This window comes from Oncorhynchus tshawytscha, linkage group LG30 (assembly GCF_018296145.1).
Source record: "Oncorhynchus tshawytscha isolate Ot180627B linkage group LG30, Otsh_v2.0, whole genome shotgun sequence".
Lineage (NCBI taxonomy): Eukaryota > Metazoa > Chordata > Actinopteri > Salmoniformes > Salmonidae > Oncorhynchus > Oncorhynchus tshawytscha.
Genome location: NC_056458.1, coordinates 29,847,668 through 29,872,769, shown reverse-complemented (window position 1 = coordinate 29,872,769; position 25,102 = coordinate 29,847,668). Strand labels below are relative to the sequence as shown.

General features: G+C 41.8%; 1 protein-coding gene across 2 annotated transcripts in view; it reads right to left on the bottom strand.

Moving 5' to 3' along the window:
* Positions 1-25,102, bottom strand: part of robo3 (roundabout, axon guidance receptor, homolog 3 (Drosophila)) — a 131,097-nt gene that overhangs the window by 68,587 nt on the left and 37,408 nt on the right. The window lies entirely within an intron of this gene.

The window sequence follows — 25,102 nt, the reverse complement described above, 5'->3', positions numbered from 1 at the left end:
GCCAAAAAAGCACTATCGCAGATGGAATTGAATAGAGAGAGGGAGATACAGAGCACTACGCCTACTGGCCAATTCCAAATCAACCCCTAACCCCCTAAGCATTTTGTTGATGTAATATGATTTGATAGGTAATAGCAAGATCATAATAGCTCTGCCTTTTCCTCTGTAAGGGAGAGACATAGATGCCGTGGAAGTCCACATAAAAATTCTAAAGTGAGGGTAGTCTAGCACATCTTTCACTGTGCAGGGTAGCTTATAATGTAGGCTAAGTTTAATTTATATGTGGGAACTGTATGCCATAAAGTTTTGTGCTGCCTCCACTATCAAGTCTCAAGTCTAAATAAGAGATGAATGCAAAACAGATGAAATTCAGAAAGCAAGAGCAACTCTCAGTGTGTGATTTAATGTTATAACCCAAAGCCCTTCAATACTGGGATAATGAAATGACTGTGTGTACTTGCGTGTGCGTGTGCGTCTGGTTCCCCCTTATGGTCTTCATTGACACAGTGTGCGTGTGTTCTTGCGTGTGTTCGTGTGTGTGTTATCGCGGCTCCTTTCTGGCACAAAGTGAATTAATTCTTCAATCAAACCCACACACTACCAACACACACACACACACACACACACACACACACACACACACACACACACACACACAAAAAGATATAGACGTGCTGTACATGAGACAGAAATACAAACACTTGAAAATACTAAAGAGACATACACTAAAACACATAGTTGCGCACAAAACATGAGACAAAAGCCTACTGACAAAAGCCTACTCACTCATTCATATATCCTTATGTACATATTCTTTATCCCCTTACACTGTGTATGACAGTAGTTTTTTTTTTGGAATTGTTAGTTAGATTACTTATTACTGCATTGTCTAGAAGCACAAGCATTTCACACACCCATCTGCTAACCATGTGTATGTGACAAATAAAATTTGATTTGATTTGATATACATCACGCACAAACACACTTACACTCTCTGCCACTCTGCAATTGGTGCCTGGATATGGCCTTACGTTTATGAGCACAAGGGCTTTGTGATATTGCTTTGCACTCGATTCAATATACTGCAGTGCTTAATTTGAGCTGGATCTTAATAATTCACTTTTTTCAATGTAAAAATGATTATAAAAGCGATCAAAGTTCATTCGAGTTGCCTCTTCATTAATTATCCTGCCCCCACAAAAAAACATTATGTGAAAAAAAATTTTTTAGGCCAGGGCCTAATATTCTAAGAGCTGATTCGGTTTGGGCCAGGCTCGGGTTTATGGTCTGCTCAACATTGTAATTTACTGTATGTTCGAGATCAACGCAAGGCTGTGGCTGTGTGAGAAGTGCACCAGTATCTCTCACATAACTAGAATGAATTCAACTTGTATGATCTCTCTGCTCTGACAGACATGAGCCTGCAACTGTCATCTATCCAGTGTTGCACTTCATCATTCATTTCATTATAGAATCATAGCCGCGCAAAGGGTTCTGAAGGAACTGCAGCACCCCTGATCAATTGAAATACATTTGCCTGAATAATAGAATTCCTGCTGTCTGTTAATGAAATCGTTCAGAATAGCCTACTACATCATGTGAAGGCCTATAACTTAGCCCCAGAGGATCATTTGCTTATTTAAAAAAAAAATTGCCCAGCTGTTGATTGTAGCCCAATAATAAGGAATAGGCTACAGTCGGGAACGTGTGGCAAATCTGTCAGTGAAAGAATATAATGTAGACAAAACAGGCCATTCGCAAAATGTCAAATACAATCAAGGGAAAACACAGGTTGGAAAGCAAATGGCTCCTGCTGAAAAGCAGAGACTCTATACTGTAGGCTACCAAAATATTTGATCAACTTCCAAATATTGTTTTACAAAATAAAGAGAGATACTTTGGCACGAGCACATTTGCCATCATCAGTTAGTGTGCTGCGCATCATTGGGCGAGTCAGAGAAACTGGAAAGCATTTTTAGGACTATAATTTCCTCCTCGCATTGTAGCCTACAATATATGTCTCCACACACCTAGGCCTAGGCTATTGATGGATTCAAGACGAGGTCATTTTCATTGAGCTCAGATTTTCAGTTTGTCAATGTCAAAGCCTGTCATTTTAATAATTTGTGATGTATTAAAAAAGTCTCCAGTCATGTAAAATGACAGAATTGCATGTAATGCATTTATAAAACACCCATGGTTAATAGAATGTTCCCAATGTGTGCAACTTCTTTTAAGGGCCTCTGTTCTACTGCTGTATGTCACTACACAAATGCGATGCTGTGCATGCAATGCTTTATTGTAAAGGTGATTTTCTTTTTTTTCCCCTCATGCATTCCGGTACCTTAGAACTCCCCAGGTCACCCCCCTCTCCTGCTCACTTTTTGTTCCGGAACCTCCCGATTTACAAATTAAGCACTGATCTACTGTAATACCAGACTGCTGTTAAACTGAATGGAGTCAGTTGGAAAATGGCAGTAGCTTTTATCATTGCGTTAGAAATAACTATGAGAATAGTGGAGTTGGTATTTGAGAGGGATCACTGTCCAACCCCAGGATCATATCCTCAAATAACGCCCCATATTTGTACCCTCCCAAAATCAGCTTCTGTCCCACGGTTAGCCAATGGGAAACTTGTGAAAATGTTGGGTGTCTTCGGCTTCTAAAGTTACTCAACTTTCTACGCAAGATTGGCCACTCATCTTTGAAGTTTAGAGTGAATTGAGATTCGGACATCAATGATGGTGGATGATTTATTGATGTGTGAGAGTGTTATGGGGGTGGATGTGTTGCATATATTATGATGACCTGATTAGTAATATCAATGCTTGGACATTCTCACTACATTCTCACTGAACATTCTCTCATGAGTGTACGGAAAGTGTGAAACTCTCAAATCTTCCAGTCAAATGTTAAGAGGAAAGATTTCCCTCAAAGGTTTTCCTCCAAAAAATGGAAGTCCTTACCCTCTATTAATTGCAACAGCACTGATTCACTATATTGTCTATTATTCAGATATTCCAATGAAAAGCTTTGTCACACTCCAAAAAGCACCACTATCCCTTAACTGGGCATTAGTGGCTGAATTACAGTGCTAATGTCCTCACAATGTCACCCGAGCAGGGTGGTTCTGAGCTTAGTCTATCTGGTTAATGACAACTCACTCCTATAATGAAGGTTGAGAAAAGCCAACAAAACCTGAGGACATTGCCATAACCATCCTTTATGGAACTTATGAAGACACTTCCTATCTCTGTCAATGGCTAACATCCATTGTGAGGACACCTTATCTCTACTGATGGGTTACGTTCCTTATGAGGTCTCACTCTCCCTATCTCTGTCAATGGGGCCCTCTCATCCCGCTTATGTTTGTAATAATTTCTCCAAATGTCAAGATAGCATGGCGTTCAGTGTGTGTGTGTGTGTGTCTGTGTCTCCATACATCAGCCTGTTTTGTTTATAAGCAAGGTCATGCCAGATCGAAGTGTCTGATTGAGAAAGAATGGGGGATCTTTTTTTATTTCCTTCAAAAGTAGCAGTATCACGGAGATACAGTATATGCTGGAAGAGATGTTTTCTGGGATGAATGAACAGTAAATGAACTGTTGAGATTGAGGTTAAAACGCTCCACATCTCAGTTTCCTTGAGGATAGTAAATTGTAGTGCCTTTGTTATGAGTATAGCATTGCTATTTCTAAGCCCTTGCCTAGGGCATGTGTGTGCTTACTTGCCTATACGGTATATGTTAGATCCCATACTACCATCCCTTTCCCTAGACTCCAATCATTGGAGTGGACCACACAGCCTTTGGGACCCATCGGCACATCAACTGAGGGCCTGAAACACGCACACACACACACACACACACACACACACACACACACACACACACACACACACACACACACACACACACACACACACACACACACACACACACACACACACACACACACACACACACACACACACACACACACACACACAGCCCTTGACCTTATATAAACCTCATTCAAACCTTACCCCAACCACCATTAATCAAGACCAAAACAGTGCACTACCAAAATCACTCAGGGACCTGTCCAGTCATGGCATGTGGTTTCAGGGAACCTATTTAGCTTGCTACATCCTGGGTCTGGATTGGAGTGCCACAAGGTTAAGGAAAGCTTGTGTTGACCTGTCACACCCGATGCAAGGGGCCCTTGATCCTAGTTCCCTGGATCCCTCTCCTCACTTGCCTCTGCTTCACTGGATGCATCACAAATGGTACCCTATTGCCTATTTAGTGCACTACATTTGATAGGGGCCCATAGAGATCTGGACAAAAGTAGTGCACTATATAAGGAATAGGGTGCCCTTTGGGACCCAGCCACTGACTGGCCAGCATCTTTGAGAAAAGGGGCTCCACAGAAACTTGATTAGGCACTGGCAATTACCCATAAAGCCCTTGGGGGACCAGATTAAGCAAGTGAACCTTGACCCGCCAGTGCTGATGCCCCTCGGGGGAAGCTCCTCAAAAAAGCCAGGCATAATCCCTACCACCAGGCCTGCATGGTCCACTTCAAATAAGAGGGGGAGACACACACACACACACACATATGCAGAGAGACATGCACACACACAGATATTTTTTTTTTATATATATATATATATATATATATATATATATATATATATATATATATATATATATATACACACACATAAACACAACAGATACACACAAACACATCTCATGAGAGAGGTAGACCCTAATGAAGGCAACCCTATTCCATCTATCAGCTACCATAAATCAATTTCTCATCTCAGAAGCCTTTTCTGTTTTTAAGTGAGCTCTTTTACAGAGTCAACAATCACGCAGCACGTCTGTTTTGAGTTAGCTGTCAATGCGCGTCTCTCATCCAACGTAGCTGTTTGTCTACACCAATGACAAATATACTAGTCACACAAAATGACAAATAGCAAGTCTAAGCTTACCACTCGGTCATCTACATGCAAACATGTCCATTACATTGAATCTAACAAAAATAATAAGCCACGCATATAAACAAAATCAACAATATCCGCTGTGTATTTACGGAATCAAACTTTTCCCCAGTGACCAGCGAATTACTCTTGCAATATCATGCTTCTAATATGTCCCCACTACAACAACCCTTTTCAATGTCAGGACCTCACTAATATATAAGTGCATCGTTTGTGCTCCTGATTTGAAGTAAACGCTTGAGGCAGGCAGGTGGCTCACTTTTAATTAACAGTCCACTTTATTGTCATCATCAAATGCTCACCAAACGTTCATCACATTCATCAGAGGTTCAGGAAGAGGCTAGTGTGTGTTCATTCCACCTGACAAGCGTCAGTAATTTACAGCAGCTCAATACATTTTCATATAGATGACGGAGAGTGAGAGAGAAAGAGAGACAGAGAATGACAGATCATCTCAGACTGATAAAAAGAGAGCGAGAAAAGGAGAGAGATGAAGAGAGAGAGGGAAGAGAAGTGAGCGGGAAAGATGGGGAGAGAGTAAGGGGGCTCTATTGTGTGGGGGTTTGCGGCGGTCATCTGTCAATCTGTCCACTTGCATCTCAAGCTGATGTGAGGCAATCTGTCACACACACGTGAGCACGCACGCACAGGTCATCTACGCCTCCACACACTAATTGCTGCGTTTTATCAACCTCAAACATTGATCTGATTTAGAACCAACAAAACATAACACACACATTTACAAGCCCCCAGACCCCTGTGAAATGATTCCAAACAGAGATTGAAATTCTAATACGTTATACGACTGTGGATTTACCTAAAGTTACAGTCTTAGGGGCCAAGCAGAGTTTCATCAGCTCCTGAAGTTGAAGAGGTGCTGTTGCGCCTTCTTCACCACACTGTCTGTGTGGATGGACCATTTCCGGTTATCAATGAGGTGCCCGCTGAGGAACTTAAAGCTTTTCACCCTCTCCACTACGACCCTGTCGATGTGGATGGGGGCGTGCTTTCTCTGGAAGTCCACGATCAGCACCTTCATTTTGTTGACGTTGATGGAGAGGTTATTTTCCTGCTACCACTTCCAGGGCCCTCACCTCCTCCCTGTAGGATGTCTCGTCATTGTTGGTAATCAGGCCTACCACTGTTGTGTCATCAACAAACTTGATGACTTGAGTTGTAGACGTGTGTGGCCACACAGTCATTGGTCTCCGCCCAGAACCCAACCCTGAACTTAGGTCACTGTTACTAGCCAGCTACCACCCGATACTCTACCCTGCACCTTAGTGACTGCTGCCCTATGTACAGTGCCTTCAGAACGTATTCACACCTCATGATGTTTTCCACATTCTGTTGTGTAATATTTTGCCAATGAGCAAAAACATTATTTAAGGAAAATAAAGCACAAATATATCTTGATTAGATGAGTATTCAACCCCCTGAGTCAACACATTTTACAATCACCTTTGGCAGCGATTACAGCTGTAATTTTTTGGGGGGGGTAAGTCTCTAAGAGCTTTGCACACATGGACCTTGAAATTTTCCCATTAAGCTCTGTCAAGTTGTTTATTGATCAGTGCTAGACAGACATTTTCAAGTCTTGCCAGAGACTTCGAAGACGATTTACGTCAAAACTTTAACTATGACATTCAGGAACATTCAACGTCATCTTGGTAAGCAACTCCAGTGTATCTTTGGCCTTGTGTTTTAGGCAATTGTGCTGCTCACAGGTGCATTTGTCTCTCAGTGTCTGTTGGAAAGCAGACTGAACCAAGTTTTCCTCTATGATTTTGCCTATGCCTAGCATTATTCCGTTTATTTTAATTTTAAAAACTCTGTAGTCCTTGACGATGACAAGCATAGCCATAACATGATGCAGCCACCACCATGCTTGAAAACATCCGTTACATGGGCAGGATTTAAACAAACCCAACCTTCATTTACATTGTGATGCAGTCACAACCACAAGTCTAACAAAACTCAGTTTAGCAAGAGATTTTATGACCAAAATGATCCTATTTGACAGTTGAATAAATGTGTCTGACTCAAATCGATGCCACATAGGTTGTTTTCTACAGAAGTTGTTTTTAGGGTCAGTTGCTCTTTAAAGTTATTGTAAACTGACACGACCAGGTCAACTCCACTGTAAAGAAAAATGCAGATGTCTGCACAACACAACTCCAAATGTAACACATGCAGATGTAAAACTTACTACTCAGCCTGAACTGTCCCTACTTGCTCCAGCAAATAGGTAGCCTTTCGTGTGGAGCAAACTGGTAAGATGCTTCAGGAGGGCGGTCACGTGTGCTAGCAAGGCAGAGGTCCCGAGTTTGCGCCATGTATGGGAGAAATTGGGAGGAAAAGGTCCTCACAAAGCAAGCAGCGTGATGTCCTTTACACAAACATGACAGATAAGAAGCTGCACTATACAGTATATAGAAAAGTTACACTATATATAGAAAAGTATGTGGACACCCCTTCAAATAAGCGGATTTGGCTACTTCAGCCACACCTGTTTCTGACAGGTGTATAAAATTGAGCAGACAGCCATGCAATCTCCATAGACAAACATTGACAGTAGAATGGCCTTACTGAAGAGCGCAGTGACTTTCAAATGGGCACCGTCATAGGATGCCACCTTTCCAACAAGTCATTGGTCAAGTTTCTGCTAGAGCTGCCCTGGTCAGCTGCAGGTGCTGTTATTGTGAAGTGGAAACGTTTCGGAGCACCAATGGCTCCACCGCAAAGTGGCAGGACAGAAACTAACAGAACGAGACAGCAGAGTGCTGAAGAGCGTAGCATGACAAATTGTCTGTCCTCGGTTAAAACACTCACTATAGAGTTCCAAACTGCCTTTGGAAGTAACTTCAATACAATATATGTTCGTATGGAGCTTTATGAAATGGGATTCCATGGCCGATCAGCCGCACACAAGCCTAAAATCACCATGTGCAATGCCAAGCGTGGCTGGAGTGGTGTAAAGCTTGCCGCCATTGGACTCTGGAGCAGTGGAAACGTTCTCTGGAGTGATGAACCATGCTTCAACATCTGGCAGTCCGATGGATGAATCTGGGGGTGGCAGATGCCAGGAGAACGCTACCTGCCAACTGTAAAGATTGTAGAGGAGGAGTATTGGTCTGCGGCTGTTTTTTACGGTTCGGGATAGGCCCCTTAGTTCCAGTGAAGGGAAATCTTAATGCTACAGCATACAATGACATTGTATATAATTCTGTGCTTTGTGGCAACAGTTTGGAGAAGGCCCTCGTGCACAAAACGAGGTCCATACAGAAATGGTTTTGTCGAGATCGGTGTTGCTTGCACAGAGCCCTGACCGCAACACCATCGAACACCTTTGGGATGAATTGGAACGCAGACTGCGAGCCAGACCGAATCGCCCAACATCAGTGCCCGACCTAACTAATGCTTACATGACTGAAAGGAAGCAAGTCCCCGCGGCAATGTTCCAACACCTAGTGGAAAGCTTTCCCAGAAGAGTGGAAGCTGTTATAGCAGCCAAGGGGGGACCAACTCCATATTAATGTCCATGATTTCGACGAGCAGGTGTCCACATACTTTAATAAAACCGAAAGCATACCTTGACTTGGAAGAGTTCCAATGTTGGATAGCCTTAGCCAACTAGCTAACATAAATAGCATTCCTCTCTGTTTGAGTCAGGTTGTTGATTAAGCTAAATTAGCTCAATCAAACACCTTTGGGGTTACAGGCAACATCCGCACTGAGCTAAAGGGTAGAGCTGCCGCTTTCAAGGAGCGGGACTTTAAAACGGAAGCTTATAAGAAATCCCTCTATGTCCTCCGACGAACCATCAAACAGGCAAAGCTTCAATACAGGACTAAGATTGAATCTTACTGCACCGGCTCCGACGCTCGTCGGATGTGGCAGGGCTTGCAAACTAAAAAATGTATTAAGTTATAAGACCTCTATAATTCATTTTGCCAGTTATACCAGCGAATGTGAGGTTTTTAGATTACATAACACTTGAGGAAACATTACTTATGGGCCGATGTTTTTTCTATGTTGTGTTCACCAACAGTCTAACCACAAAGCTGGCAATTCTTTCCCCTCTCTTTCTGGCTGCACTCCCCCTTCCCTTCTAAGTTCAAGTTTGTTTATTTGTCATATACACATGTTTTGCATGGAGTACACATTGCAATTAAATGCTTACTTGCAGGCTAACCTCTTGACAAATAAAACAGTAATATAAAAGCTTAATTCAGTAATTTCACCAATTTAATAATGAGCAGTTCATTTATATATAATATATATATATATATATATATATATATATATATATTAATACAAATTGTTACATAGTCTATATGGAAATAACAAACATGAACCAAGTATGGAATAGGTTAGAAGACTGTCAGTTCTACCACCTCAACATTGCTAATTTTATATAGGGTTAAATATGTTGTTAAGTTCAGCTTCAGTCCACAGGGGGGCACTGTGTCACTTGGCTGTGCTTCAGTCAGAAAAACATTCTCTTATCTCTTCAGGTCTCAGCTAGCTAGCCAGCCAGTAGTTACTGAATAGGCTAGCCATCCAAGCTAGCTACTAGGGCTGACCCCATTGTCACGTTTGTCGAAACGATGAGACCAAGGTGCAGCGTGATTTGAATACATTCTTCTTTATTTACAAAGAACACTAAAACAAAATGACTGTGCCACTAATAATAATGAGTGCTGACATGCAACTACACATAGAAAATAACCCACAAAACCAAAATGGAAAATGGCAACCTAAATAGGATCCCCAATCAGAGACAACGATGAGAGACAACAGCTGTCTCTGATTGGGAACCAATTCAGGCCACCATAGACCTATATTTACCTAGACAATACCAAAACCCCATAGATATACAAAAAACCCTAGACAAGTCAAACACACATACCACCTCGTCACACCCTGACCTAACCAAAATAATAAAGAACACAAAGATAACTAAGGTCAGGGCGTGACACCCATTTAGTCAACTGGTCGATTGTTTAGTCAATAGGCTGTTGGTCGACTGAGATTTCTTTAGTAAAAATATATATTTATATTGTGGTGTACAAGACACAGTCTGATTCGCGTTGAGGGGACTGATCAATTCTGTAGGCCGTAGGGATGGCACAGTCCATCAGTATAAGACGTGATACTGAACTTGTATATGGTGGTATTACATAAACAATAGTGCAAAACTAATACAAATGGTATTATTTAATAACAAATGCACTTTCTCCCTCGTTGGATAGTGGCTGCTGTCCACGGTTCTAAAACACATCAGTGCGCTGTTGAATTGGCACCTTTTCCTAGACCATGTTGATATGTGCACATTAGGAATGTTAAAACAGCTCTTGCCTTATTGTCTAAGAAAAGTGAGGAGAAAGGAAACCCAAACTTAATTAGGTCTATAATCAATAGCCTAACTGTTAAATGTCCCTGGCTTTATAAATCATCAGTATATTTACAGAAATAAGACAGATCCTGCTTCTGTTGCCAGTTTGTAGTTGTATTTGCATTTATTATGGATCCCCAATTGTGACCCGATTCAGGAAACTAGGCGTATGTCGCAAGTCACCACTTCACAGGAGAGCCGTTTGAACGTAAGAAATATTTTTTGAACAAAATGCGTTTCCTTTGGCAGAAAAGCTTCTCGACCATGTGACCTTTCATGTGCCTTAATAACAAATTTGTATGCCATCTGTAAATATGAATACAATTGTTAATTAAGCCACAGAGAAGTCAGCAACCTTCCCACTAGCCATGATTGGCTGAGATGAGTGGGTTGGACATGCCGAGAGAGGAGTTCGGATTGGTCTGCCATTTTGAAGGCGTCTGTCTATTTGAGCTCGTCAGTCTGTTGGTAATCCTATCGAATGTGGCTTTAAAAAATGTATTGTGTAGTGGAGCTGCATAATTGTTGCTCTCCATTTTCTGGAGGATCAAGTTTTGAAATCAATGGAATTAAAGTATGATAGCTAAAGTCTCTGAATTACATCTTCAAACTAAGGGCAACTGTGGTATGGCATTCCTGACAGGGAGATACGTCCATGATGCATGTTGATGTATGCAGGTGAGATAGTCTAGCGTTAGCTAGCTACTGTACATTTTTATATATTTCACAATTTGACAGAAAGGGGTTTCATTTCAAGCTAAAGTGCACTCTTAGCTAGCTAGCTAACGTTAGCTGGCTGGCTCCCTAGCTGATATTATTTCTTTCCCAGAGCCATTTACTTTTCTTGTGAGAGTCTAATGTTAACTAGCTAACATTGGACCTGGTTGGTTATCTCCCAGCACTGTGGCATTGTTGCCACTTTGTTCATTGTTAGAGATAGGGGGCAGTATTTCCCCTTTGGATGAATTGCGTGCCCATAGTGAACTGCATCAAAATCTGTCCTAAATTGCTAATATATGCATATTATAATTAATATTGGATAGAAAACACTCTGAAGTTTCTAAATCCGTTTGAATTATGTCTGTGAGTATAACAGAACTCACAGGGCAGGCAATCTTGCAAACTAGTTTTGAAATCCTGAAAGTTGGGGCAACTTTGACGTCATCGCCCCCTCCCTTCCCAACAAGTTATGGATCTGGAAACACTTTCTATGTCTTCCACTAGATGTCCTCATTCAGTAGAAAGTGTAATGGAGCATTTGCTTTGAAGTTTGACCTAATGGGAAGGAAAGTACTAAAGTGTCGCAAAAGATTCAGGTGCTTGAAGGCGCGTATGCGTTGGAGTGCTTCGCCTGTTCCAATCAGCCCCAGATGAACATGGATGGCCCGGTTGGAATGCTATTCGATCTGTATGATTATAACATCCTGAAGATTGATTCTGCACTTAGTTTGACCAGTTTCGTCGACCTGTAAAATGTAATTTGGATGTTTTGATGCAAAATTATCCTGGACCAGAAGTCATTTTTTGGGCATTTGAGCTGAAAGTGGTAGCAAATGCTGCTACATGGACACTAGAATTGAACATTATGAAACAAAACGATTTATTGTTGAACTAGGACTCCTTGCACTACATTCTGATGGAAGATCATCAAAGGTAAGGGAATATTTATGTTGTAAATTTGTATTTCTGTTGACTCCAACATAGCGGAGAAATATTGTTACGTCTGAGCGCCGTCTCAGATTATTGCAATGTTAGGCTTTTTCCGTAACGTTAGTTCAACAATAAATCTGTTATCTGGCGTAGCTTTCTATAATTCCTCCGGACATTTTGGCGTCAATGTAAACCGAGACTTATGGATATAAAATGCATATTATCGAACAAAACATAAATGTACTGTGTAACATGTCATATGACTGTCATCTGATGAAGATTTTCAAGAGGTTAGTGAATGATTTTTTTTTAAATCCTGCTTTTGTCATTTTATCTTTTGTTGTATAAAATGGCTACGTTTGACGTGTGTACAACACCCGTTGAATATGGCCGGTGTCAGTAAATGTCTGCAAAAAAAGCGTAATGAAATTGTTGACAGCAGTTTTCATGTTATCCAGAGGTAAACTAATCATCGGTCAGTGTCAAGTGTGTGCTTCAAGAGAGAAAGAAGATGGGTGGGGCTAAAGCTTAAGAAGGTGTGAACGATGCTCAATGGTTGTAGACAAAGAAGAGGTCTTCACTAGATACCAAAACATTCAAAGGGGATTTTTTCAAAAGTGAGTTTACAAGTTGATCAACTCTCAAAGCAGAATTACTTTCCATTGTTCCTCAAATGCAGTGTATGATATACCATTTTGTAGCTCTGAGTCTCTACTTTATCCAATGTAAAAAATAAAAATAAAACGATTTCTCACTTTACAACATAAGACCGAATCCAGGTGGCGAGTCACATTTGCAAAATTAAGGCAGACATTCACAACAGATTTCACAACATATTAAATGTGTTCCCTCAGGCCCCTACTCTACTACCACATATCCTCAACACAAAATCCATGTGTTTGTGTGTGTATAGCGCGTATGTTATTGTGTGTTTTGTATGCATGTTTTCTAAATCTAATTTTACTTCTTGCATGAGTTACTTAATGTGGAATAGAGTTCCATTTAGTCATGGCTATATGTATTACTGTGTGCCTCCATAGTCTGTTCTGGACTTGGAGACTGTGAAGAGACCTCTGGTGGCATGTCTTGCGGGGTATGCATGGGTGTCCGAGCTGTGTGCCAGTAGTTCAAACAGCCAGCTTGGTGCAATGAACATGTGATGAAGTCAATCTCTCCTCCACTTTGAGCCAGGAGAGATTGAAAATATATATGTCAATGTTAGCTCTCTGTGTACATCCAAGGGCCAGCCGTGCTGCCCTGTTCTGAGCCAATTGCAATATTCTTAAATCCCTCTTTGTGGCACCTACCCATAAGACAGAACAGTAGTCCAGGTGCGACAAACCTAGGGCCTGTAGGACCTGCCTTGTTGATCGTGCTGTTAAGAATGCAGAACAGCTCTTTATTATGGACAGACTTCTCCCCATCCTAGCTACTGTTGTATACATTTTTTGGACAACGACAGTTTCAATCCAGGGTTACTCCAAGCAGTTTAGTCTCCTCAACTTGCTCAATTACCTGTCACGATCGTCATAGTGAGGAGACCAAAGCGCAGCGTGAATACATCTTTTTAATGAAAGATGAAAAAACACGAAGTACAGTAAAGAAACCGTGACCGCTATTAAAACTGAGTGCTAACATGCAACATCACATAGACAAAAACCCACGAAATATCCAAAGAAGATGGCTGCCTAAATATGGATCCCAATCAGAGACAACGATAAACAGCTGCCTCTCATTGAGAACCAATCTAGGCAACCATAGACATACATAAACACCTAGATGGTAAACAACCCCATAAACCTACAAACCCCCTAGACAGTACAAAAACACAAACATGTCACACCCTGACCAAACCAAAATATATAAAGAAAACAAAGAATACTCAGGTCAGGGCGTGACATTACCGAATTATTCATTACAAGTTTTAGTTGAGGTTTAGGATTTAGTGAATGATCTGTCCCAAATACAATGCTTTTAGTTTTTGAAATATTTAGGACTAACTTATTCCTTGCCACCCATTCTGAAACTAACTGCAGCTCTTTGTTTTCAGTGTTGCAGTCATTTCAGTCTGTCACGCCCTGGCAATAGAGAGGCTTTTATTCTCTATTTTGGTTAGGCCAGGGTGTGACTTGGGTGGGCATTCTAGTTTCTTTATTTCTAAGTTTTCTGCTTCTATGTTTTGGCCGGGTATGGTTCTCAATCAGGGACAGCTGTCTATGGTTGTCTCTGATTGGGAATCATACTTAGGCAGCCTGTTTTTCCACCTTAGTTGTGGGTAGTTGACTTTGTTTGTGGCCTGTATAGCCCTAGTAAGCACCATGGTCGTTGTCTCTGTTGGCAACATTCTTAATAAAAACAAATGTACGCTCACCACGCTGCACCTTGGTCATTTCATTTCCCTGACGAAGTTCGTGACACAGTTTCTGTGGTAGCTGACATGTATAGTGTTGAGTCATCCGCATACATAGACACTCTGGCTTTACTCAAAGCCAGTGCATGTTGTTAGTAAAGATAAAAATTGTAAGGGGACAGCTACCCTGGGGATTTCCTAATTCTGCTGGGATTTTGTTGGAGAGGCTTCCATTAAATAAAACCCTCTGTGTCCTGTTAGACAGGTAACTCTTTATCCACAATATAGCAGAGGGTGTAAAGGTATGACACTTGTTTTCCAGCAACAGACTATGATCGATAATGTCAAGAGCCACACTGAAATCGAACAAAAAATCCCCCACAATCTTTTTATCATCAATTCCTCTCAGCCAATCATCAGTCATTTGTGTGCTGTGCTTGTAGAATGTCCTTCTCTATAAGTGTGCTGAAAGTCTGTTGTCAATTAGTTTACTGTAAAATAGAATTATATCTGGTCAAACACAATTTTTCCAAACGTTTACAAAGGGTTGGTTACAGGCTGATTGGTCGGCTATTTGAGCCAGTAAAGGGGGCTTTACATATACTTACGTAGGGGAATAACTTTTGCTTCCCTCCAGGCCAGAGGGCACACACTTTCTAGTAGGCTTAAATTGAAGATATGGCAAACAGGAATAACAATATCATCCGCTATTATCCTCAGTAATTTTACATCCAAGTCATCAGACCCCGGTGGCTTGTCATTGTTGATAGACAATCATTTTTTTCAACTCTCCCAAACTTACTTTACGGAATTCAAAATTACAATGCTTGTCTTTCATAATTTGGTAAGACATACTTAGAGGTGTAGTGTCAGCGTTTTTTGCAGGCATATCATGCCTAAGTTAGCTTATCTTGCCAATGAAAGTTGACAATATCAGTAGGTTTGGTGATGAATGAGCCATCAGATTCAATGACCGATGGAGATGAGTTTTCCTTTTTGCCCAAAATTACATTTAAGGTGCTCCATTTGTCAAAGGCAGGGCTGCAAAATATTTTGCTTGTCCATTCCCAGCATTCCTCTCCAGGGTGCTGTTGGAAAGATGCATTTCTGCAGTGCTCCACCAACATTCAGTCCAAAAAAATTATCTAACATAAATCATGTAACAGATATAGGATATGGTAGAAAGAGTATGTGGCCTTTTCTGAAGCCTACAGGCTGGAGATGAAATGTATGACAATGTAATGAGATGGACACTTTTTACATCATGCAGGTTTCTCCGATCAAATAGCCCAACCCAAATGGCACTCAATCAAATAAAAAAGGAGCTGTCATGTTAGAAAAGCAACATATCCTTCAAACAGGACAGGTCAAAGTAAGATGGACAATCACAACTGCTGTCCAGGAGTTTCACCCCATTGTCATGATCAGTGGTTTCAACCCTTGCAATAAAGATTGCAGTCAGAATGCAGTATAACTGCAGTATAACTCCAGTTAGGGTGCTATATAACTGCAGTATCCTGAAAATACTTCATCCAAAATAACATTGTTTTTTTCACAGGAGTAATTTATCAGTGTAACTGCAGTTAAAGTGCAATACAACTGCAGTACACTGCAGTTATTCCGCAATTACTGCAACCAAATAAAGGCCTGTCTGGAACTGCACCAAAAAAAAGACATCTAAAAGGCGCTGGCATTGGTCAACTGCAGTAACTGCACCGTTACTGCATCTTTTTTCTTAAGGAAAGTTTGTATCCTACCATTTTTTCACAAGCTGATCATATAGAGCAAAAAAGTTAATCGTTTTGGATTTCCCACTGTGTAAACACATTGCAAATACTCTCGCGATAGCTCCTGATAAAGTTGGGTAACTGATTTTCAGAGCATAAATAGCCAAATTGATTAGTCACAGGAATCAGGACTAATAAAGACAATGCAATGGCCTGTTTTACAAATGGTGGGCCTACCACATACTGTACATGGGCATTCATAAAATCCCATTGCAGGCGGACATGGTAGGCTACACCCTAGTAAGCAAGAGCCAATGTCTTTTGGACGTGTTTTTTGGTCCTGTCCTGGCGTAGTTTTTTGGTGTTTTACAAACGGTAGGCCTACCACATAGATGGGCTTTCATAAAATTCAATTTAAGGCAACACTGTAGGCTACACCTCAGTAAGCAAGGACCGACGCCAAAGCCTTTTAGACGTCTTTTTTTTGTGCAGATCCGGACTTGATTTCCACATCCACGGACATTGGTTATTGATCCGGACTGGACCAGCCTTAATCTGGTAAAATTTGGTAAAAACATAAATGTCTATATATGACTTCTTTCCAACTTTTATTCAGAACACAAAATGAGCCTGATTTCAACATCCAGAAAATACGTATTTTTCAACGTCCGGAAAATATGCATGTTCAGTGTCCTGGAAAATATATATTTTAAACATACGGAAAATACCTTTTCACCTTACATTCAGAACCTAAATTGAACCAAACTTAAATGTCTGGAAAATACGTATTTTAGACGTCTTTCCAATGTAATTTTACTTACTGGGACTATTCTAGTTTTGCTGGTGGGCAGCATTTTTGGTCTCGTCTATGGCAGCAGAACGGCAAAGAGCAACCCTGACTATAGGTCAGGCCCTATTGTGCCCTATTTGGACGGGATCAGTTTTACTGGTCGGATGTCAGGTAACGTAATTATGTGCATGAGCACAAAACACCACATCTGTCATTTTTGTCCCATCTGAACCTGCCATTTCAGTAATTTTTTAAATGGCAGGAGTGTAACAATTCCAACCAGAATAACCTACTGTTTTTTGGCAAACACCAAAGTCATCTGATAATACTAGTCCCGTGCGAATCGACATCCTTGTGTTTTAAGAGAAATGTCTGAGTTTGACAGGTGTTGCTCTCGGTTTGCGTATAAAAACAATAACTCATTCGAGAAATTTAACTAAGTGCTGCGAATAAGCTATATATGAACGGCCTACATGTAGCCTATCAACTTTCACAGTGAATGCTTTTGTTTACAGTACCAGTGAAGAGATTGGACACACCTACTCATTCAAGGGGTTTTCTTTATTTGGACTATTTTCTACATTGTAGAGTAATAGTGAAGACATCAAAACTATGAAATAACACATATGGAATCATGTAGTAACCAAAAAGTGTCAAACAAATCATACTTGAGATTATTCACAGCTTTGCACAATCTTGGCATTCTCTCAACCAGCTTCATGGGGTAGTCACCTGGAATGCATTTCAATTAACAGATGTACCTTGTTAAAAGTTAATTTGAGGAATTTCTCTCCTTAATGCGAGCCAATCAGATGTGTTGTGACAAGGTAGGGGTGGTATACAGAAGATAGCCCTATTTGGTAAAAGACTAAGTCCATATTATGGAAGAACAGCTCAAATAAGCAAAGGGAAATGACAGTCCATCAATACTTTAAGACATGAAGGTCAGTCAATCCGAAAAATGTCAAGAACTTTGAAAAGTTTCTTCAAGTGCAGTCGTAAATCAAATGAAATTGTATTTGTCGCATGCGCCAAATGCAACAGGTGTAGATCTTACTGTGAAATGCTTACTTACAAGCCCTTAACAAACAATGTAGTTTTAAGAAAATACCTAAAAAAAAGTAAGAGATAAGAATAACAAATAATTAAAGAGCAGCAGTAAATAACAATAGTGGGGCTATATACAGGGGGTACCGGTACAGAGTCAATGTGCGGGGGCACCGGTGTTGAGATAATAGAGGTAATATGTACCTGTGGGTAGAATTATTAAAGGGACTATGCATAGATAATAACAACAGAGAGTAGCAACTTGGCGCTCCGGAACCGCTTGCCGTGCAGTAGCAGAGAGAACAGTCTATGACTAGGGTGGCTGGAGTCTTTGACAGCTTTTAGGGCCTTCCTCTGACACCGCCTGGTAAACAGGTCCTGGATGGCAGGAAGCTTGGCCCCGGTGATGTACTGGGCCATACGCACTACCCTCTGTGTGCCTTGCAGTCGGAGGCCGAGCAGTTGCCAAAAACCATTAAGCGCTCAACATCTCAACATCAACTGTTCAGAGGAGACTGTGTGGTCGAATTGCTACAAAGAAACCACAACTAAAGGGAGAAACAAGCAATGGATATTGTGAAACATTTATTTAACTATTCAAGTCAGTTAAGAACACATTCTTATTTTCAATGACGGCCTACCAGGGAACAGTGGGTTAACTACCTTGTTCAGGGGCAGAACGACAGATTTTTACATTGTCAGCTCAGGGATTCGATCCAGCAACCTTTCAGTAACTGGCCCAACACTAACCGACATTCAACTGGTGGAAATCTGTCCTTTGGTCTGATGAATCCAAATTTGAGATTTTTGGTTCCAACTGCCATGTGAGACGTAGAGTAGGTGAAAGGATCATCTCTGCATGTGTAATTCCCACCATGAGGCATGGAGGAGGATGAGTGATGGTGTGGGGGCGCTTTGCTGGTGACACATTTAAGAAAAAAATCAAAGCACTCTTTTTTTCTATTTAAAGTTTTATTACGTTTTCTTGTTTTTCAATCAACCAACAAAACACATTCCACATTCACAGATGTGGCAGGCATAAATAACCAAATACAAATATAAAACAAACAAACTTGCAGCAGCACTATCAGCGTTCCTATTAGCTAATTCCAGCCTTTGCTGAGACGACGAGCAAAGAATTTTTACAGCACATGCATCTGCCCATTCACTCTTTCCAATTTGTGTAGTGGAGTAGTGGAGACCAGAGTCTATCAAACTTGGGCTGTCTCTTGTGGAGGTCATAAGTGAGCTTTTCAAAGGGAAGAAAGTCAACAAGCTGGTCAATCCAGCTTGCGATGTGTGATTATGGAAAATCATATCAGACTGAAATGTAAGAACAAACAAATAACATCAAAAGATTCGGTGCTGGATTAAGAACATCTGGCTGAAGCCCCGGAAGCCAAGGCCTAATGATGCCACTGGGCCCAGCCCACTGGCTGGCTAGGCTACCTTGACCTTTTCAATCCAAAATTACTGAAATTACTCAAACAATACCGATTACATAAATAGACTGTGTGTTTCTTTTTAATTGCAGTTGCATGATAGGCTGTGATAGGAGAAAACGGAGGATCGATCAACAACGTTGTAGTTACTCCAAAATGCTAACCTAAATAACAGAGTGAAAAGAAGGAAGCTTGTACAGAATAAAAAATATGGTGGTGGTGGCTGCATCATGTTATGGGTTTGCTTGTCATCAGCAAGGACTAGGGATATTTTCTAGGATAAAAAGAAACAGAATAGAGCTAAGTGCATGCAAAATCATAGAGGAAAACCTGGTTCAGTTTGCTTTCCAACAAACACTGGGAGACAAATGTACCTTTCATCAGGGCAATAACCTAATACACAAGGCCATATATACACTGGAGTTGTTTACCAAGATGACATTGAATGTTCCTAAGTGGCCTAGTTACAGTTTTGATTTAAATTTGCATGAACATCCATGACAAGACTTGAAAATGGCTGTCTAACAATGACCAACCACCAATATAACGGAGCTTGAAGAATTGTATTAATAATAATGGGAAAATATTGTACAATCCAGGTGTGCAAAGCTTTTAGACTTACTCCCAAAAGACTCACAGCTGTAATCACTGCCAACGGTGGTACTACTTATGTGAATACTTATGTGAATAGAATTTAATTTGAATTTAATCATAGCTGACTATGAATGTGTGCCGTATTGATGGCATGTGTTTGACATTCAATGAAAGCGGCCAGTGCCTATGATGATAAGGTCAATGTATGCAATCTATGCCTCATCTCCTGTGTGTTGTATTAAGTAGGCCTAGCCTAGCCCCCCTTATGGTTTTGCATGTCCGTTTTCTGTATGAGGAAGTTGTACAGTCGTGGCCAAAAGTTTTGCCAAATATTAATTTCCACAAAGTTTGCTGCTTCAGTGTCTTCAGATATTTTTGTAGAATGTTACTATGGGATACTGAAGTATTATTACAAGCATTTCATAAGTGTCAAAGGCTTTATTTGACAATTACATGAAGTTGATGCAAAGAGTCAATGTGCAGTGTTGTGTTGTGTTGACCTTTCTTTTTCAAGACCTAACCGACATTGGGCCCAGCCCACTATGGTATGGCTCTTTATATGTCATCCTTCAGCACAACATGTAACCCTTTATAAGTCTGAGCCTTCGTGTCTCGATTCAAGTCCCATGTAATAATGGGCAAGTCTCAAGTAAAGTCCTAAGTTCCACAGCTCAGGTCAAGTCAGAAGTGCCTAATTTTGGGTTTCGAGTCCTCAAGTCAATGGTTAAGTGTTTTATGCCAATTTCATTGCAATTGAAACCGATCGCAATGATTTTTGGATCCGATGATGGCCTGATGCAGAGGTGACACTACAGGTCCCAGAGTGGTGGGGCAAATTGTTTTCCTTTTCCTAATTTGGTAACCTTACCAGGTATAAATCAGGACCCTATTGGGTCTGACAGTGATTCGTTACTAGTTGTAAAATGGTATTTATATTTGCAAAGGTGGGAGTGGGACCAGATTCATGGGGTTAAGTGCATTGCTCAAGGGAACACAGACCTTGTCGGCTCGGGGATTCAAACCATTGACCTTTCAGTTACTGGCTCAACGCTCTTAACCACTAGGCTACCTGGTATACAGATATTTTCTAAACAGGTCACGTTTTTTTTTTTTTATTCTGGTAAAACGTCTGGCTCTATGGAGGGTGAAAACCCTGTCAAACTGCAGCAACCTAGTACGTGTTAATATTAATTATATTTTAAAACTAGACTTTCATTTACACAGACACAACCACTGCAATTGGACAATAGAACTCACAGGGCTGAGCTTGCATTATGCAGGTTTGCATTGTATAGACCTATGCAACTGCAATTAAAAAGAAACACACAGTCTATTTATGTAATCGGTATTGTTTGAGTAATTTCAGTAATTTTGGATTGAAAAGGTCAAGGTAGCCTAGCCAGCCAGCCAGCCAGCCAAAGTTGAATATAGCCAAATTACATTTTATCACATTTTCCCCTAACATAAATAAATGTGCTATACATAGGCTACATAACATTATTAACATTATTAACATTACCCTGGCAAGAGAGGACAGGGCGCATTGGCTGTAGCCTATGCAGCTGTGGGCTACGTTGTTATCAGTAGTCTAGTTGATCAGACTGAGAAGGTCAATACAGTTTAGGTGTGGGCTGCTGCAACATTTCTGTGAAGAGTTCTTGCTTGTATGTCTGGAGTGATGTATTATCAAGTTTGCTAAATAAATACCAAAGGACAGTGGCATGGTGCGGACTTTGCGCTTTGCTAGGTGACATGCATTTGCCCTGCCTGCACAACCTGTGATTTCCATGAATCAGATTGGTCAAGAACACACACAGATGATCAGATGATGATCTCTAGTTACCCCTCATACTCATAATGTAGAGGGTATTAGTGTTGGGACTCAGACAGACAGTATTAGTGTTGGGACTCAGACAGACAGTACTGTCTGTCCTACTGCAGGAACCACAGCTGTCATGGAGGGTGTGTGTGTGTGTTTGGTGTTGGGGGAGTTGGTGGCATGAGCTGGACGGGTGGTTTGAGGGGAGGTTTGTGTGTGAGTGTGTGTGTACGAAGAGAGGAGGGAGTTTGGTGCTTAGAGACACCTGCGGCCAGGACATCTGTCCCACCCAGAGCCCCCTCACACACACACACCCACCCCTCCCTCCACGCTCTCTCCTTGACGTTTCATCATCTCCAAACTCCCGATAGGGATCAAAGAAAGGCCCACTCTGGATAATGAGACTGGTTGATGGTGGTAGGGAAGACTGGGACTGGTATGGTGAGGCAACCACTGACGGACCCAGACAGATATTGCCTTGGGGATGATAGGGAAATGAGAAGAGGGGAGGTTGGGGGGAGGAGGGTCCAGTCCAGGAGGGTTCCACCCCCCCCCAGCCATATGACCCTGATGGTGTGTTTTCTCCTCTCCTTTCTCCCCTTCCCTCATTTCTCCTCATTTTCTCCCCCTCTTTTGTTTATGATGCGTGTTTGTCCTTGTTGCGCCACTCATTTAGAAGCTGTCTCCCCTGGTTAGGCCCGTCGCCTGAGTCCTGTTAACACACAACAGCTGGGGGTTCCTCCCCTTCCCCTCACAGACCCCCATCCCTAGGCCAACCTCTCTGGCTTTTGGGGGACTGATTGGTGAAAGGCAGCTGGCCCCACCGTGGTGGTGACAGGGCATTAAAAATGATTTCCTTTATGACAGAGAAAACGCATAGGACTCTCCAGGTTGATTGGAGTTCTGATACACCACCATGCATTATAATACTGCTTTTTAAGCAGTCTTCCTTTTGTCTTTGATGCGTTGCATTAAATGTATTTTTTTATGAAACAATAAAACAAACAACGTTTGCATGTCTGCTAAAGTGGTGTGTCAGTTTGGGCAACTATATGAGGTAATAGTGTTTACAAATAAGGTTTCACTTCCATTTTCCAACTCTACCCAGGGATGCATGACAGAAAACATACACTTCTTTAAAGCTTCTCAAAAAATCCAGAAAATCACATTGTATGATTTTTAAGTAATTCATTTGTATTTTATTGCATGACATACATGTAAGTATTTGATTACCTACCAACCAGTAAGAATTCCGGCTCTCACAGACCTGTTAGTTTTTATTTAAGAAGCCCACCTGTTCTCCATTCATTACCTGTATTAACTGCACCTGTTTGAACTCATTGTATAAAAGACACCTGTCCACACACTCAATCAAACAGACTCCAACCTCTCCACAATGGCCAAGACCAGAGAGCTGTGTAAGGGATAAAATTGTAGACCTGCACAAGGCTGGGATGGGCTACAGGACAATAGGCAAGCAGCTTGGTGAGAAGGCAACAACTGTTGGCGCAATTATTAGAAAATGGAAGAAGTTCAAGTTGACGGTCAATCACCCTTGGTCTGGGGCTCCATGCAAGATCTCACCTCGTGGGGCATCAATGATCATGAGGAAGGTGAGGGATCAGCCGAGAACTACACGGCAGGACCTGGTCAATGACCTGAAGAGAGCTGGGACCACAGTCTCAAAGAAAACCATTAGTAACACACTACGCCGTCATGGATTAAAATCCTGCAGCGCACGCAAGGTCCCCCCCTGCTCAAGCAAGCGCATGTCCAGGCCCGTCTGAAGTTTGCCAATGACCATCTGGATGATCCAGAGGAGGAATGGGAGAAGGTCATGTGGTCTGATGAGACAAAGAGCTTTTTGGTCTAAACTCCACTCGCCGTGTTTGGAGGAAGAAGAAGGATGAGTACAACCCCAAGAACACCATCCCAACCGTGAAGCATGGAGTTTGAAACATCATTCTTTGGGGATGCTTTTCTGCAAAGTGGACAGGACGACTGCGCCGTATTGAGGGGAGGATGGACGGAGCCATGTATCGCGAGATCTTGCCCAACAACCTCCTTCCCTCAGTAAGAGCATTGAAGATGGGTCGTTGCTGGGTCTTCCAGCATGACAACGACCCAAAACACACAGCCAGGGCAACTAAGGAGTGGCTCCGTAAGAAGCATCTCAAGGTCCTGGAGTGGCCTAGCCAGTCTCCAGACCTGAACCCAATAGAAAATCTTTGGAGGGAGCTGAAAGTCCGTATTGCCCAGCGACAGCCCCGAAACCTGAAGGATCAGGAGAAGGTCTGTATGGAGGAATGGGCCAAAATCCCTGCTGCAGTGTGTGCAAACCTGGTCAAGAACTTCAGGAAACGTATGATCTCTGTAATTGCAAACAAAGGTTTCTGTACCAAATATTAAGTTCTGCATTTCTGATGTATCAAATACTTATGTCATGCAATATAATGCAAATTAATTACTTAAAAATCATACAATGTGATTTTCTGGATTTTTGTTTTAGATTCCGCCTCTCACAGTTGAAGTGTACCCATGATAAGAATTACAGACCTCTACATGCTTTGTAAGTAGGAAAACCTGCAAAATCGGCAGTGTATCAAATACTTGTTCTCCCCGCTGTATGTGTAGCCTACAGTATATGTGTGTGGGGAAGGCCAGTAAACTCCTTCGTAACAGTGAGTTGGAGGGAGGGAGGTTAGTTTATGTGGTAGTTGGCTTGGTCTTCACCCTCTCCTCCATGCACCTCCGCCCCCCAAAGGTCTGCCCCATGTCTCAGGCCTACTGGGCCAGTTTGATTGAAACACAGACATATTTCAATTCAAGAGGGACATTATTAAAATACTGGACAGCTGGAATGTTCTGACACCAGTCCGACCCACTACTTCTCCCCATCACACTATCACACTCCCCTCTGCCTTTTCAAGCTTTCTTTTCCTCTCTCCCCTTCTCCTTAGCCCTCTTCCCACAAAAGCATCACTGGTCTCTTTCAGCCTTGGGAAGCAGCCTGTGGACACACACACACACACCTCATTGGGGTGTAAATCCTTCCAATCCCCCATACCATGGGAAGTGTTCACCTAGTGTCTCGCTTCATGGCCCATTCCCATCTCCTATAACGGTGGTCCTGCTCTGGCTGTGCTCATCCGACCAGGGGCAAGAGGTTAATCCCCCACACACACCTTTCCTGTATGTGTCTTTTTTGGGGGGCGTGTATGCGTGCCTGTGCGCATATATATGTATTTGGGCTACAGTCCCCCAGGCAGCTAGGCTTAGCTGAGCACCATAATTCAAGG